Here is a 14,300-nt window from a genome sequence, read left to right on the forward strand (position 1 = left end):
CTAGTACTCATTTATGCATACATTGTCCTTGGAGCCTTGGAACACAAGTTGCAACAAAGGTTGCCAATTATTTCGGTATCAGTACTTTTATTGTCCGCACCTGCAGAGACTGACCTTGTATCAAAGGAGATGAAACCGGCCTAGCACAAAACCTTGAAGATAAGTGTATTAGTCATCTCTACTGGAAAAATACAACCTTAAAGTAAAATATACGTTTGGTTAATTCAAATAAAAGCCACGCAGTTAGAATTTGAGACCAGGCAACTAGGCCAAAGCCTCTACTAAATTTAAGCTAAGCATAAAACAGTTTCAACAAGAAATCATAGCACACATTTGCAATTATGACGGATTACTACATTTTTCAATTCTTGATGATTAATAAAGCTCGTTTATAATAATGGCGAACTACCCCGAGGGCACAATTTCCCTCGTACATTATTTTCTTTACTAAAATCACACTACATTATACGATTTTGGTTACATGATATATGAATATATGTCGGTCCTTCTTTTTCTGCGTCATCAATTGTAGCCAAGGATCTTGTGTGACTCAATGTGTGTTTGGACCTGTTAGATAGGACTATTTCTAGTACATTGGTTTTTAACCAGTGGTCCAAGGACCCCCAGCGGTCCACAAGGCCTACTCCTGGGCACCACAACTTCATTACGAAATAAAATAATTTTCAAACTAATACATTGATTAGGCCACATGTTCGCAGATTACAGTAATTACTCAATGGGGGTCCAAGGATTCCAGTAATAATTCCTTGGGGTCCACAGAAATGAAAAGGTTAAGAACATCTGTTCTAGTGTTTTGCTCATGAGAGAGAAATTGGAAATGGGTCTGAAGGGGCAGAGATTGAACTTTTTTAGTTGTGGAGTAGTGACAACATGTTTCATGGAATATGGCACATCGCCTCTGAAAGCTTGTCTATTAAAATAATGTTGATGATGGACAGGATGATTGCTTTCTTTTTCTATCTTTTTGGTTACCCCTACTAGACAGGTTGTGAAGAGGTAAAAGTAAGCTCACTTTAAAAGGACGTGAAATATCAAGAGGAAATGTATGAGTGGAGGGATGTCGAAATCCTGCTTGTGTAGCAATGGCATAAGTATTATAACACAGTCTTCCACATTCAGTGCACAATGCAAACCCAATGATGGTGCATGGTGAAATCATTTTCTTTGGAAAGGTTAAGCAGCCTTGAACTCTTATGGATAAATGCTTTCATTTGTGCAAGATGAACTGACTATAAAAGATTGACGTGATTACAAAAAATCACTTAAACAAACATAAGTTATAGCACCTTAACTCAGTTTGAGTACTTCAATAAAGGATGGGCAGAGACATCCACTATAAATAAACCACTATACATATAATTTCAAGACTAGCGGCCTGGTATAGAACTTGACAGTGGGGCATATTCTGTCACACTATTACGATCTCATTATATTCTATGGAGATAGTAAATCGGCAGACGGGATAGCCGCAGTGCTTAATTTGTGCTTGTTGTTTCTGGTGCTGAGCACCGGCACTTATTTTTGAGGGCTGGGGCTTGCTTTTCTGCCTCAAGCATTTGCTGCCAGCAAAAGACACATATGGGACAGACGGTGGAAGAGAAAAATGAAAAAGCGTCACAAAGGAAGAGAGCAGAAAGCTGCAAGAGTGAGCTGAAGGGGCAGGGAGTGGCTGTAAATGGATTGAAGAGGCCCGTGATGGCTTCAGGTTTACGCTGCCTCAGTATTCCGTGCTCGCACATTTAATTGCAGGTGCCGCATGTTTTAGAGGAGGACTTTGGGTACCGGTACCTTTTTATTTACAAATTAAGCACTGGATATCGTCACGTTTGTGATGGAGGATTCCATCCGTCAAGTTCTAAATCAGGCCCCAGCTGTTCCCATTAGTACTGGAGCTTATACCAATATACTGTATATATTTTGAACTTTAACACTTTAAATCAATTGCTTACTAAAAGACAATTTCTAGTGTCATTAATTCACCTGTTCACGCATCCATTCAATCGGACACTCCTGCGGTCTGAGTAATAGTGTATATGATCCACCTCAGGATTATATTGCTCCTGTAACATGCTTAACTTGCTAGTTTCACAGATATCACTGGAGTATGAATATATTTTCAGGACAGTAGAAATGTAATGATACCGGCTATTAACAGACAATATAGCTCAATACAGTGCAATCCAGGTTCTGGTAACTTGTCCATTTGAATATTAACAAAACTTATGTGAGTTTCAATAAACCTTTATCAAAACCCAAAGGTTTATAGGGTCCTGTATCAATATTTGTTATTTTTACTTATGAAGTGTAATTTCCTAATATTTTTTAGCTAAAGGAATGCGCTACAATTGGACAATACATTCTGTTATTTTCTCACTGAGGTTTAACGCTAGTAAAAAATCACAGCGAGTCCAGTGTTGTAAGAAATCTGCTGCTTTGCATTGTTCCTGTCCTTTTTTCTCTGCAAGACAATGCTGATATTTTGACTCTGCACACTGAGAAACCAATCACTAGTTTCTCAATACATGTGTTTCTGTTATGGTGTATAAGTTGATTGCATTCAGCTGCTTGGCTGCAGACTGGCTGGCAGCGGCGGCTACCACAATTGTCAAGGGGAGAGCAGAGGGGGACAATGGGGACGGGGGAAGGAACAAAAAGAAAAACAAAAAAAACACTTACAAATTCTCACCTCTGCCTCCTGCCTCCTTGCTTCTCTTCTTTTGTCCCAGCATTCACAGTGCCACCAGCAGCACAGGATCCCAGCAATCCTGGCGCTGCTCTCATGCTAAACCACGCATGAGAGCAGCCACAGGATTGGTCTGCGTGGCTTGGACTGACGCTCAGATACTGCCCTGGGGTCTGTGCAGTTTCTCTAACCCGACTGTGCAACACAGCTGGGTTAGAGAAACCTAAGTGCTCATGTTTGTTTGGCCGGTCTGAGATGGCCGGCCAAAAACACATGCGCACTTAGGTGCATTATCTACTCCTCCCCTCCCCACTCACTTGTCCCGTGGCCCAGCCATACCCCTTTCTGCATTGCTGGCTGAGCCAGGAGATGAAAACTAAAACAATAGTAAGCTATTATTTATTTTTTATCTGCTGGCTCTCAGCCAGGGGGGCAATGCTCCTCAGCCATTGCAGAGGACCCGCCCCTGCTAGCTGTTTTTTCTTTACATGATTTCACAGGGGTCTGCAGAGGAGGACAGTGGGAGAGGATAGCACCCTTTATAGGCCCCGTTGCAGACAGTAATGGGCTGCCCTTCGATGAATCTTCAAATCAGTAGGCAGTGCTGGGATTTGAGATGCAGAAAGATATCATTTCAACCTGTTCTCCATTGAAGTCTCAAAACAGAGTTTAGCAAACCAGAACATTTTAGGTAAGACCATCCTTGGTATTCAATGGGAGGAAACCAATGTAAATTGCCTAAAATAGTTGGCACCCAGTTTCTGAACGTTACTAGTGTAAACCCCCAAAAAGTTTGGATTGACCACAGCAATAGCGATGTCTTCATCATAAAGGAGAAACGGTTGTTCAGTGTCGGTGTGGTGAATGACAGTAGGGCGTTTCTCCACCACCTCTGCTAGCTGCTAGTTATATTGGTGTTTCAGTAAGAAGGAGCTTTGGAAACACACACTCTTAAGTGGTGGTGAAGGCTTTCTGGGGCAGGATAGCTACTGAGATTAGACTGTAACACTCCTAGAGGTCTGAGGAGACAGACTGACTCATGCAGGTTTGAGTGGTGCAGGATTTAGGAGAAGGTTAGATCTGCTTGTACTGTGGGTGGGAGTGTGACCCACTCTGACCAAGGCTTGTGTGTTTTACTCTACTAACGTTTCAGTGTCAAGACATTGGCTAAACCAGATAACCATCAAAGAGCACCCAAGAACTCTTCATTTGAAACAGACCAGACAACCAGTTGTAACTGATCTGGCTCTGGACTTCGTGAAAATGTGTTTTTGGAACTGGCAAAGCTACATTCAGGGGCACAACAGAGGCCCCCACATCCCCTGCGGTGGGGGGGGCAGGCTTAACCATCCTGAAGGGGGCCTCCTCAATTTCTACTGATGTGATTGTGGGAGTGGCCCTTCAGCATATCTTGTGGGGGGCTCATGTTTTGTTACACCACTGGCTACCTTGCTCTCACTGTGCTCTTGTATCTGGAAAAAGGACTCTTCAAAGGACTTTGGAATCAATACCAAGGACTGGACTGAGTGCTGAGACAGAAGGACAGGAGGGGCTACTGTCTAATGGCTTAGATCGACTCGGAAAGATCAGAAGGGCTCTGTCTGCCTGGAAGACGAAAGCCAGAAACACCTCTAAAAGTACTCTGTGAAGTTTGGAAGCTGTGAACTGTACTGGCCTGCACAAGACAACTGACCTCATTCCACCCCCTGGCCTGACTGAAGCTTTGAGGCAGCTTTGAGCTGGGATCGTGCTGTGTGACTGGAGGAAGGAAAAGCCTCAAAGTGACCACTTGTGAGTACTACACAGGAACTTTCATTTTTGTCCATGCAGAATGGAGGAACTATGTAGAATGGAACTGTTAGTTGTGGTTTTTACTTTGTTTTAAACATGAAATACTTTTTGATTTCGCAAAAATGGTTTGGGTGGTTTAGGTGTTACACTGGTACTGTTAACCCTTAACATACATTTTCAGAAGTTGCCTTCATCTCGGTCCTGCGCAACTAAGGGATAGATGATGCTTTCTTAGATAAACTGTGGGGCATATTTACAAGGGGTTGGCATATGACAGTACTGCAAGTCTTCTTTTTCATTGTATGTAAGAAATACAGTGCCCCTTGGTACGGCATCCACCCGATTGGTTGGGGATATAGCTGAACCACAGGCTTTAGTGGAGGCCACCCCCAGGGAGCAGAACCCGGACTTGGCAGGAATAAGGAGGGGGTGGATAAGGCAGGCAGAGAAGTACTGGTTAGGAAGGGGGACACTGGGTCCAGCCCAGTCATAAATTTAACTGGAGGAAGGAGGCTGGGGGGATGGAAGGTATTTAATTGCAGGTGCCTGGCACGGCACCCTCTTTTCTCCTGGGATTCGTCTGAGGTGGGAATGAACTCCCAGCTATGGGCAGGGGCAATTTGTTTCGGATTATGAAGGAATCCCTCACCGAGTTGGCCAGGAGCATGGATGTCACAGAGGTGTTATGCTCATAGATCATTCCCAGAAGGTCTTGGAAAGGGGCTCAATCCCAACATGGTATAGTGTTGTCAAGAAGGAGGCTAAATAGCCTAATTGCCAAATTCCTGTTTGGGGAGGGCCTAGGTGGGATTAAGCATAGTTTAATTAATTTGCGGCAGCTAGACTATTATGGTCCAAATGGGGTACTCCTGTAAGACATTGGGGTGGATATATTTTTAAGGAACATAAGGGCTGCATTGAATGCAAGAAGTTATTGGTAGAGAGGAAGAACTGAGGTGCACCTATGGCGTGGGGGTGGGGCCTTGCTGGAAGTGATCCTAAAGAATTATGACAAGTTGAGTGAGGGGAACAGGCCACAAACAGGTGACAGCCAGGACCCAGGGTGGTACTGGCAGGCTACCACAATGTCCTTGTGTGTTGAACCGAAAGGAAACAATCAAGGGCAGAGCCTGTGGCCCGCAAAAAGTTAGTGTAAAGGTGACTTGGTCAACTGGCAAAGAAGGGTGGAGACGTTCACCCAGAATATCAATTCATTCTTGGGCTGGAAGCTGACGCTTGCCCTAAAGAAGATGTGGTTGTGCCAGAAGTGAAAGGTCACCCAGCTGGGTTGGAAGCAGACGCTTACCCGGAAACAATTGAATGTTGCACCGGGAGTGAAAGGTCACCCGGTTGGGGCTGTGCTTGGGGGGCCATGACAAGGAAGGCACAGGCTTGTTCCGGCTAAGGCTGGATGCAGACGCTGGCCCTGAAGGTGAATGAATGGTTACACCCAAGGTGATAGTGCACCTGGGGCGGATTGACCAGCATTGAATGTAGGGCACCTTGCTTGGGAGGCCCACAAAAAGAAGGGCACTAACTCTTTGAGTAAAGTAAAATGATGGTTGAAGAATTGCTTGTAAGTTGAAAAATTGCCTAATAAACTGCGGACTCAATTCTTCCATAAAAGCGAAATTGGTGTGGTCTGAGTTTTTGGGATCCGTGGGGGGGCGACCAGGTGGGGAGTGCCGCCGTTATGCATTTCTGTCCTATCCCCCTGCACTGGCACACAATTGGCTGACAAACAATATGCAAGGGTGCCTGCGTAGAATGCAGGATTGTTTTTGTACAGGAAGGGTCACGTTCCTTCACTAAGACAATCCAGAGTGTCCTTTTCCACTTTCCACAGAGGAATAAATGAGGAGAAATTAAAATATTTCAACCTCGTTATGCGTGCCATGAGGAGGAGTAAGGTTTTGGTGCTTCCCAAGGTTTACAGTTGCTTGTAAATCTGTCGCAATGTCAAAATCCATCGGTGTTGCAAGGGAAAACCCACCACATTGCCCATGGAATGCCCTTTGGCACAGAGTAAGAGAACTTAGTGACTTGCACTGCTCTGTCTTACTCCATGTCCACGAGGCTACAAAAAGTCATGCAGAGTGGCTTTGGGTGGCCTCATAGATATGGTTGAAAGGCTTGCACCACCAGAGCGTCACAAAATGTGGCACTTTGGCGGTGCAAGCCTCTTGTAACTATGCCCCAGTGTTCGTCTAATTATGTGCTAGTTTTATACAGTAGACTTAGAATTTGCCCTAGCGGATGCCCTGGCTTCCCAAAAATATCCTTTAGTTGTCCAGGATGGTAGTTGGACCTGGCAACTCCTAATATATACTCTGGGATAACATTTACCATGGCCTCCATTAAAATTACATGCCCCCTGACACCATCTGATGTGCCCAAGCATGTTTGGACGCAACTATCGACCATCATTCTCACGCTCATACACCTGTCCTCTCGGCCTAACAACACGGTACACCTCTCAGTTGAGTGCCATACTTACAAAACAGTTTGTTCAAACATGTTTCTCTGTCTCACTGTCTCTCTCTCTTACTTTCACATAAATATGACCACACACACACAAGCAAACACCTGCACACACTCTCACTCTCACACACACACACCAGGTTTACAATCAACCAAGCTGTGTATTCCATGATGACATGACAAGCACAATCCTGCCCTGACTGGTTCTAGAATGGTCCCTGATAAAAGTAAAACAATTATCATTTGAATACAATGTAATAATCCCATTTTAAATGAATAACACAGGGTATATGCAATGTCACCCAGACCGAAACAACAGCACTGCATACACTGATGTAGTCTCATTTCTGCTGAGTAGTTTCCAAGTCCTGAACTGCAAAGCCCCTATTTGTTATACAGCATTCAAAACTTGAAAAGTTACTATGGGACTTTAAGTCACATATGAGCACTCTAATAACCGATTTTCCTTGGACGTATAGAGTTCTGCTCCGACTATGCATTGTTGGTTTGCAGATTGTAATCCATGGTATTCGTGGGAGCTCTTAGAAGCTGTTTGCTTTGGAGAAGTGTTTGCTGTTATCACTGGCAGGTAGGTTGACAAGTGTCTACCTAATTCCACTGTGTGATGCGAGGAGTGTTGCTTCTGTAAGTGGTTATTTTGGCTGTAGTGGTTGGGGTGTGTGGCATGTTGCCAGTGCTTAATGTGCAAAAAAACAAAGTAGGTGGCAGGGCCCTCATGAGGAGGTTACTGCAGCTTGCACCACCCATTGCTCCAGCCAGCACAACCAATGCCATTACCAACTGTTAGACTTTTCATCCTTGGCCTGGTCTCCCTTAACTTTTTGCCTCTGTTTCCCAGGTTGTTGATGTGTGCTGGACTCTGATTTTGCTGTTTTTGTTACTCTGGGCACTTTATCACTGCTAACCAGTGCTAAAGTGCAAGTGCTCCTTTGCAAAATGTGTATGTAATTGGCTTATCCATGATTGGCATCTTTGATTTATTAGTAAGTCCCTAGTACAGCTCACTAGAGGTGCCCAGGGCCTTTAAATCAAATGCTACTCGTGGGCCTGCAGCACTGGTTGTGCCACCAACATAAGTAGCTCTGTATTCATGTCTCAGACCTGCCACTGCAGTGCCTGTGTGTGATGTTTTAACTGTAAATTCGACTTGGCAAGTGTACCCACTTGCCAGGCCTAAACATTCCTTTTTCTTACATGTAAGACACCCCTACGGTAGGCCTCAAGGGCAGGGTGCAGTTAAGGTAGGAAATATAGTAATGTGTTTTATATGTCCTAACACTGAAATATTGCTAAGTTTGTTTTTCACTGTCGCAGGGCCTGTCAGGTTAACATGGGGGCTACCTTTAAATCTGATTAAAGTGTAGATTCCCTTTGAGAGCAGATGGACATGTGGAGCTTGGGGTCTCTGACTTCGCAATTTAAAAATCCATCTTTTAGTAAAGTTGATTTTGAGATTGTGTGTTTGAAAATGCCACTTTTAGAAAGTGAGCATTTTCTTGCTTACACCATTTCTGTGACTCTGCCTGCTTGTGGATTCCCTGTCTGAGTCAGTTTGACAGTTGGGCTGGTTGCACCTCACACTAGACAGTGGCACAAAGGGAGCTGGGGTGTAGTCTGCATTTCCTGATGAGCCATCTGTGCTAGGAGGGAGGGAAGGAGTGGTAACTTACACCTGAAAGGGCTGTGTCTGCCCTCACACAATGCAGTCTCCAACCCTCTGGGGAGTGTCTGGGGCCTGGCCTGGGCAAGGCAGGATTTCACATTCAAGAGAGACTTTGCTTTGAAGTAGGCCTACTTCAAAGGAGAAATTGGGTAAAAGAAGGGCACCCAAAACCGCAGACTTTAGAACACTTAAGAGGGACCTCTGCTTGGAGAAGAGCTGAAGAGCTGAGGAAGAAGAGCTGCCCTGCCTGTGACTGTGCTTTGTGGAGCTATCCTGCAGTTGCTGCTTCTGCCAGAGTAAGAGGGCAAAGACTGGACTTTGTGTGCCTTCCATCTTGTGAAGATCTCCAAGGGCTTGATTTAGAGCTTGCCTCCTATTGTTTGAAGTCTCAGGGACAGCAAAGACTTCTCTCTGAGAGCACCTGGAGTCTCTGGAGAGACTCCTACCCTGCCAAGTGGTGCCCATCCAGTTCCTGGGACCCTGAAAGGAGAAGCTGGCAGCCTAAGAGTAAGAAATCCACTCACAGAATGGCGTGCAGGGAAAAGATCAATGCAACTCCAATCAGCGGCTGAAAAATTGATGCGCCGGTGACTTTGTGGCTGAAAATCAATGCTCGCCTGCAACGCGATGAAGAATCGATGCACAGAGCTGGAGAATCGACGCACAGCATTGCTGACGGAGGCTGGTTAGATCGCAACCCGCGCTGCGTGGTTTTCGGATCATCGTGCGGCTCGATTTCCGACACAGGTACCGCTGGGCGTGTAAAAACAATGCAAGGCCTGCCCATACCCAAGAGTGCTAACCGGATCGACGCATCGCTCTCCTGCGGAGAGAAGAAACGATGCGCCCGAACCGACGAAAGGAGAAATGACACAAGGTCTTGCTCGTGAGTGAAAAAGACGCATCGCATGCCCTTTTTGACACACACTCGCCCGTGCAGTGTTATTTGTTACACACCCAAGATACATTTTCACGCTAACACTGTTAGTGTGTGTTTAAAACTACATGAAGACTCTTTTTGCTTTTTAATTGATAACTTGACTTGTGTATTGTAGATATTTGTCGTTTTGGTCTTGTTTTGTTTAGATAAATATTTTCTATTTTTCTAAACCTGTGTTGTGTCATTTTGTAGTGTTTTCATTAAGTTACTGTGTGTGTTAGTACAAATACTTTACACCTAGCACTCTGAAGTTAAGCCTACTGCTCGTGCCAAGCTACCAAGGGGGTAAGCAGGGGTTAGCTGAGGGTGATTCTCTCTTACCCTGACTAGAGTGACGGTCCTTGCTTGGACAGGGGGTAACCTGACTGCCAACCAAAGACCCCATTTCTAACACCAACACAAATACTAACCCTCACACTTCAGTTCAGACTATTCCAGGTCCCCAAAGTAATAAGAGTGGCTTTGGTGGTAAGTATTAGTCATTTTAAATGTATCTTGAATTAATAAATGATTGTATATATATATATTGTGTATGTTAATTGTTATATATGTATATTGCATTCATAACCTGTTTTGTGTTTATCTCTAAATGAGACAAACAGTGCCACCATGTGGCAGACTGTCATAAGTGCTACTGTTGAAAGTTAAGTGCCAGTGCTGAGAACCAGAAACCACCAGCTCAAATTAAGCACTGCATTTTGCAGAGGTAAACAACATAGTGCACTTACAGTTAGACATTCATTCAAAAGTATAAATCATATATGTATATATGTATATTCACGTAAAAAAACAAAGGTTAGAGGAATGTTATAATTAGGCTCACATTTTAAACGTACAAAACCACAGGAATTCTGCCGTTAGAGTTATTTCGGGTAACTATAACTAGTGCCCTAAGGTGGCTATAACTCGCGCCCTCACCATGCACAGTTTTCTCATCAATAATTTTACTGCAAATATTAGAGTGATATTATTAATAATGTCATAGAAGATGTCATGAGTGATGTAATATTGTGGGTAATTAGCAGGGCATGGCCAGCGACCAGGCGCTGCATCCCTCACCCTATAACCACCCAACCCCGTCCCACTTAGAATGAGAAATGCTCTGACAAATTGAAAAAAATGTATTTGACAAGCAAAAAGAGTGATATTACCTTTCTGTATATACCTTAAATATTTGAAATTGAAAATAATTTAAACCTGGCAAATAACAACTGGAACCATCATCCAGTGCAAGAGTCTGAAACCTTATCCACTAGGCCACTGGTGGCTCCTTACTGTGCAGCGTCCAGACATATCTATGACATTCAAACCAAAGATTATTGATTGGAAAAGATGTAAATGTTCCATCACTAGCAATGTTCAACATTCAAAACACTAGTAAATAAACAGACACACTGCCATGAGATACCAGGATTTGAACAATTAACCTACTGAATGGCAGTCCAAGAGATTTACCAGTTGGCCAGAGAGGACTCTGTTCTGTTGCACATCATAACCTAACTATGACATTCAAACCAAACATCTTGCTAGAGTGACACTTTGAAGTTGTTGTATTGAGAGACTATTGCAATAACAATCTCTCTCTCTCCCTCTTCGATCCCATTATGGGATGCAAGAGAGAGAGAGAGTGACAGGACTGCAGGGGGAGTCTCAAGGCCCCTGCGGTCCTAGCCATCTCAGCACCTTCTGTGGGAGCCAGCATTGCTTCTGCATGCAGGGAGCTGCTTCAAATAGCAGCCCCTGCAAGTAGGAACAATGTTTTCATCTCTTTTCCCAGCCACATGTTAGCAGGCAGGGATAGAAATGAAAACTCCGCTATCAGCAAACAGGAGCATTTTATAAGCTCCTGCTTGCCTAAAGGGGAGTGTTTGCTTTTGCTTGGTGGGAGCTGCCACAGCTCCCACCAAGCAAAAGCAAACATCTTCCTCCTGAGGGTGGGCACCTTGGGAGGTAGAAGTAGCTAGCCCTGGGGGGTGGCAGTACTCAGGGCCATGTATGACTCTAGGAAGGGGGCTCCCTGCCCCTCTTCCTTCTTTCTATTTGGCCCGGGGAGGTGGTGGACTCCCTCCTTTAATCTTATCATTGCCCCATGGAGGTGGTACTTTCCAGGGCTTGGTGGGGGTTACGCGCTCCCTGCATATTTATCAGATATAGCTCCAGGGAGGTGTTGGTCCCCAGGACACCCTTATTCTTTCTATTTTCTGGCCCTGAGGAGGTGGCAGTCCCCATGGCCTGGGGGGGTCCACACCATGCCCCACACATTTTTTTAATGTCCCGCTGGGAAGGTGGTGGTCCCTTGGGCTTTTGAAAGCCCTAGGTGGGGGTCCCCATTGATCTCTCCTCAATATTTTAACTAAGCATACCCCCCAGGGGCTGTCCCACCCAAGGGCAAAATTAACAGCAAGAGTGGGAGACTGCTCTTACCTTTTTTTAAATTCATGGCGAAATTTGTGAACATTTGCAAATTTCAGTGGCAATTTAAAAAAAATGCCTTTTTGCCCTAGGGGATCCCAGGAGAACCCCTGCACCAAGGCTAGGGGGTTTGGGTAAATGTACCTGGACCCCTTTTCTTTTTTTCATTTTGTGTTTGAGACTCAGCTGAAGCTGTCAACACTTCCTGGTTGAAGTGTTGACAGCTAAGAAAATCCCTTCACAAGATCAGGAGTATTTGAGAAGTCATTGCAGCCCCATGTATACAAATTGGGATTTCCTTTAATTTCTCTTAAACTACCAAACAGATTTACACCAAACAAGACAAGCATTTGCAATGCAATGGGTCTCTCATTTGTGCTATTGGCATTATCCATGACAATGTATTTTACCCACGTGGTTTGGTTTGGTGTGGAATTGATGTATGTGGTGTGGAGTGAAATGATGTGGGTTGGCTTGGAATTGTTAGTTATGGAACTGTGTATGGTAAAATTGTGTGGTGTGGAGTGGATTTGTGTAGTGGAATTATGTGACATGGTATATAGTGGCATTATATGGATATTATTTATGTGGTTTTGAGTTCATTGGAATTTTGTGGAGTGGGATTGTATTTCATGCAGTGTAATTATGTGTAATGGTGTTTTGTAATGTGGAGTGGTATATGGTGGAATTTATTTTTATGTGGTGTGCTGCTGAATTTTGGGCGATGTGGAATTCTGTGGTGTGGATTGGATGTATGTGGTTTGTTGTGTAATTGTGTTGTTGAGTTAAATTATGTAGTTTGTTGTCAACTTATGTGGTGTGGAATGGAAATGTGTACAGTTGAATTGTGTGGTGTGGAAGTGTGTGGCGTTGAGTGAAATTATGCTGATTGGAGTTAAGTGGCATATTGTGGAGTGCATTTGTGTGGATTGTGTATCTGTAGGAGGCTGGCCTGGTTTGTAGTGAGTACCAAGGGGTACTTATACTCTGCACCAGGTCCAGGTATCCCTTATTAGTGTAGAAGAGGTGTCTAGCAGCTTAGGCTGATAGAAAAGGTAGCTTAGCAGAGCAGCTTAGGCTGAACTAGGAGACATGCAAAGCTCCCACTATACCACTGGTGTCATATGCACAATATCATAAGAAAACCCAATACACAGATATACTAAAAATAAAGGTACTTTATTTTTATGACAATGTGCCAGAAGTATCTCAGTGAGTACCCTCAGTATGAGGATAGCAAATATCCACAAGATATATGTACACAATACCAAAAATATGCAGTAATAGCAATAGAAAGCAATGCAAGCAATGTACAGTCACAATAGATTGCAATGAGAGCACATAGGTATAGGGGCAACACAAACCTTATACTCCAAAAGTGGAATGCGAACCACGAATGGACCCCAAACCTATGTGAGCTTGTAGAGGGTCGCTGGGACTGTAAGAAAACAGTGAAGGTTAGAAAAATAGCCCACCCCAAGACCCTGAAAAGTAGGTGTAAAGTGCACCTAAGTTCTCCAGAGAGCACAGAAGTTGTGATAGGGGAATTCTGCGAGGAAGACCAACACCAGCAATGCAACAACGATGGATTTCCGGACGAGAGTACTTGTGAAACAAGGGGACCAAGTCCAAGAGTCGCGACAAAGTCGAGATTGGGCAGATGCCCAGGAAATGCCAGCTGAGGGTGCAAAGAAGCTGCCACCGGATGGTAGAAGCTGTGGATTCTGCAAGAACGAAGAGGACTAGGAACTTCCCCTTTGGAGGATGGATGTCCCACGTCGTGAAGAAGCTTGCAGAGGTGTTCCCACACAGAAAGACCGCAAACAAGCCTTGCTAGCTGCAAGGGTTGCAGTTAGGGTTTTTGGATGCTGCTGTGGCCCAGGAGGGACCAGGATGTCACCAATTGCGTGAGGAGACAGAGGGGACGCCCAGGAAGACAAGGAGCCCTCTCAGGAGTAGGCAGCACCCGCAGAAGTGCCGGAACAGGCACTACAAAGAAGAGTGAACCGGAACTCACCCGAAGTCACAAAAGAAGGTCCCACAACGCCAGAGGACAACTCAGGAGGTCGTGCACTGCAGGTTAGAGTGTCAGGGACCCAGGCTTGGCTGTGCACAAAGGAAATCCTGGAAGAGTGCACAGGAGCTGGAGCAGCGGCAAATCACGCGGTACCCAGCAATTCAGTCTAGCGTGGTGAAGCAAGGACTTACCTCCACCAAACTTGGACTCAAGAGTCACTGGACTGTGGGAGTCACTTGGACAGAGTTGCTGAGTTCCAGGGACCACGCTC

At 44.7% G+C, this 14,300-nt stretch overlaps 1 protein-coding gene across 3 annotated transcripts in view; it reads left to right on the top strand.

Annotated features, from left to right (window-relative positions):
* Window positions 1-14,300, top strand: part of GPR141 (G protein-coupled receptor 141) — a 100,688-nt gene that overhangs the window by 34,263 nt on the left and 52,125 nt on the right. Inside the window, exon 1 of one of the 3 annotated variants that reach the window (XM_069206456.1) lies at window positions 4,247-4,495. The exons of the other annotated variants lie outside the window; for them this stretch is intronic. The gene's annotated coding sequence lies outside the window, so the exon portion shown is untranslated. Of the gene's footprint in view, window positions 1-4,246; window positions 4,496-14,300 lie in introns of those variants that run through there. 3 annotated transcript variants of the gene reach the window in all.

The sequence above is a fragment of the Pleurodeles waltl genome, chromosome 2_1, assembly GCF_031143425.1.
Source record: "Pleurodeles waltl isolate 20211129_DDA chromosome 2_1, aPleWal1.hap1.20221129, whole genome shotgun sequence".
In the NCBI taxonomy this organism is placed as follows: Eukaryota; Metazoa; Chordata; class Amphibia; order Caudata; family Salamandridae; genus Pleurodeles; species Pleurodeles waltl.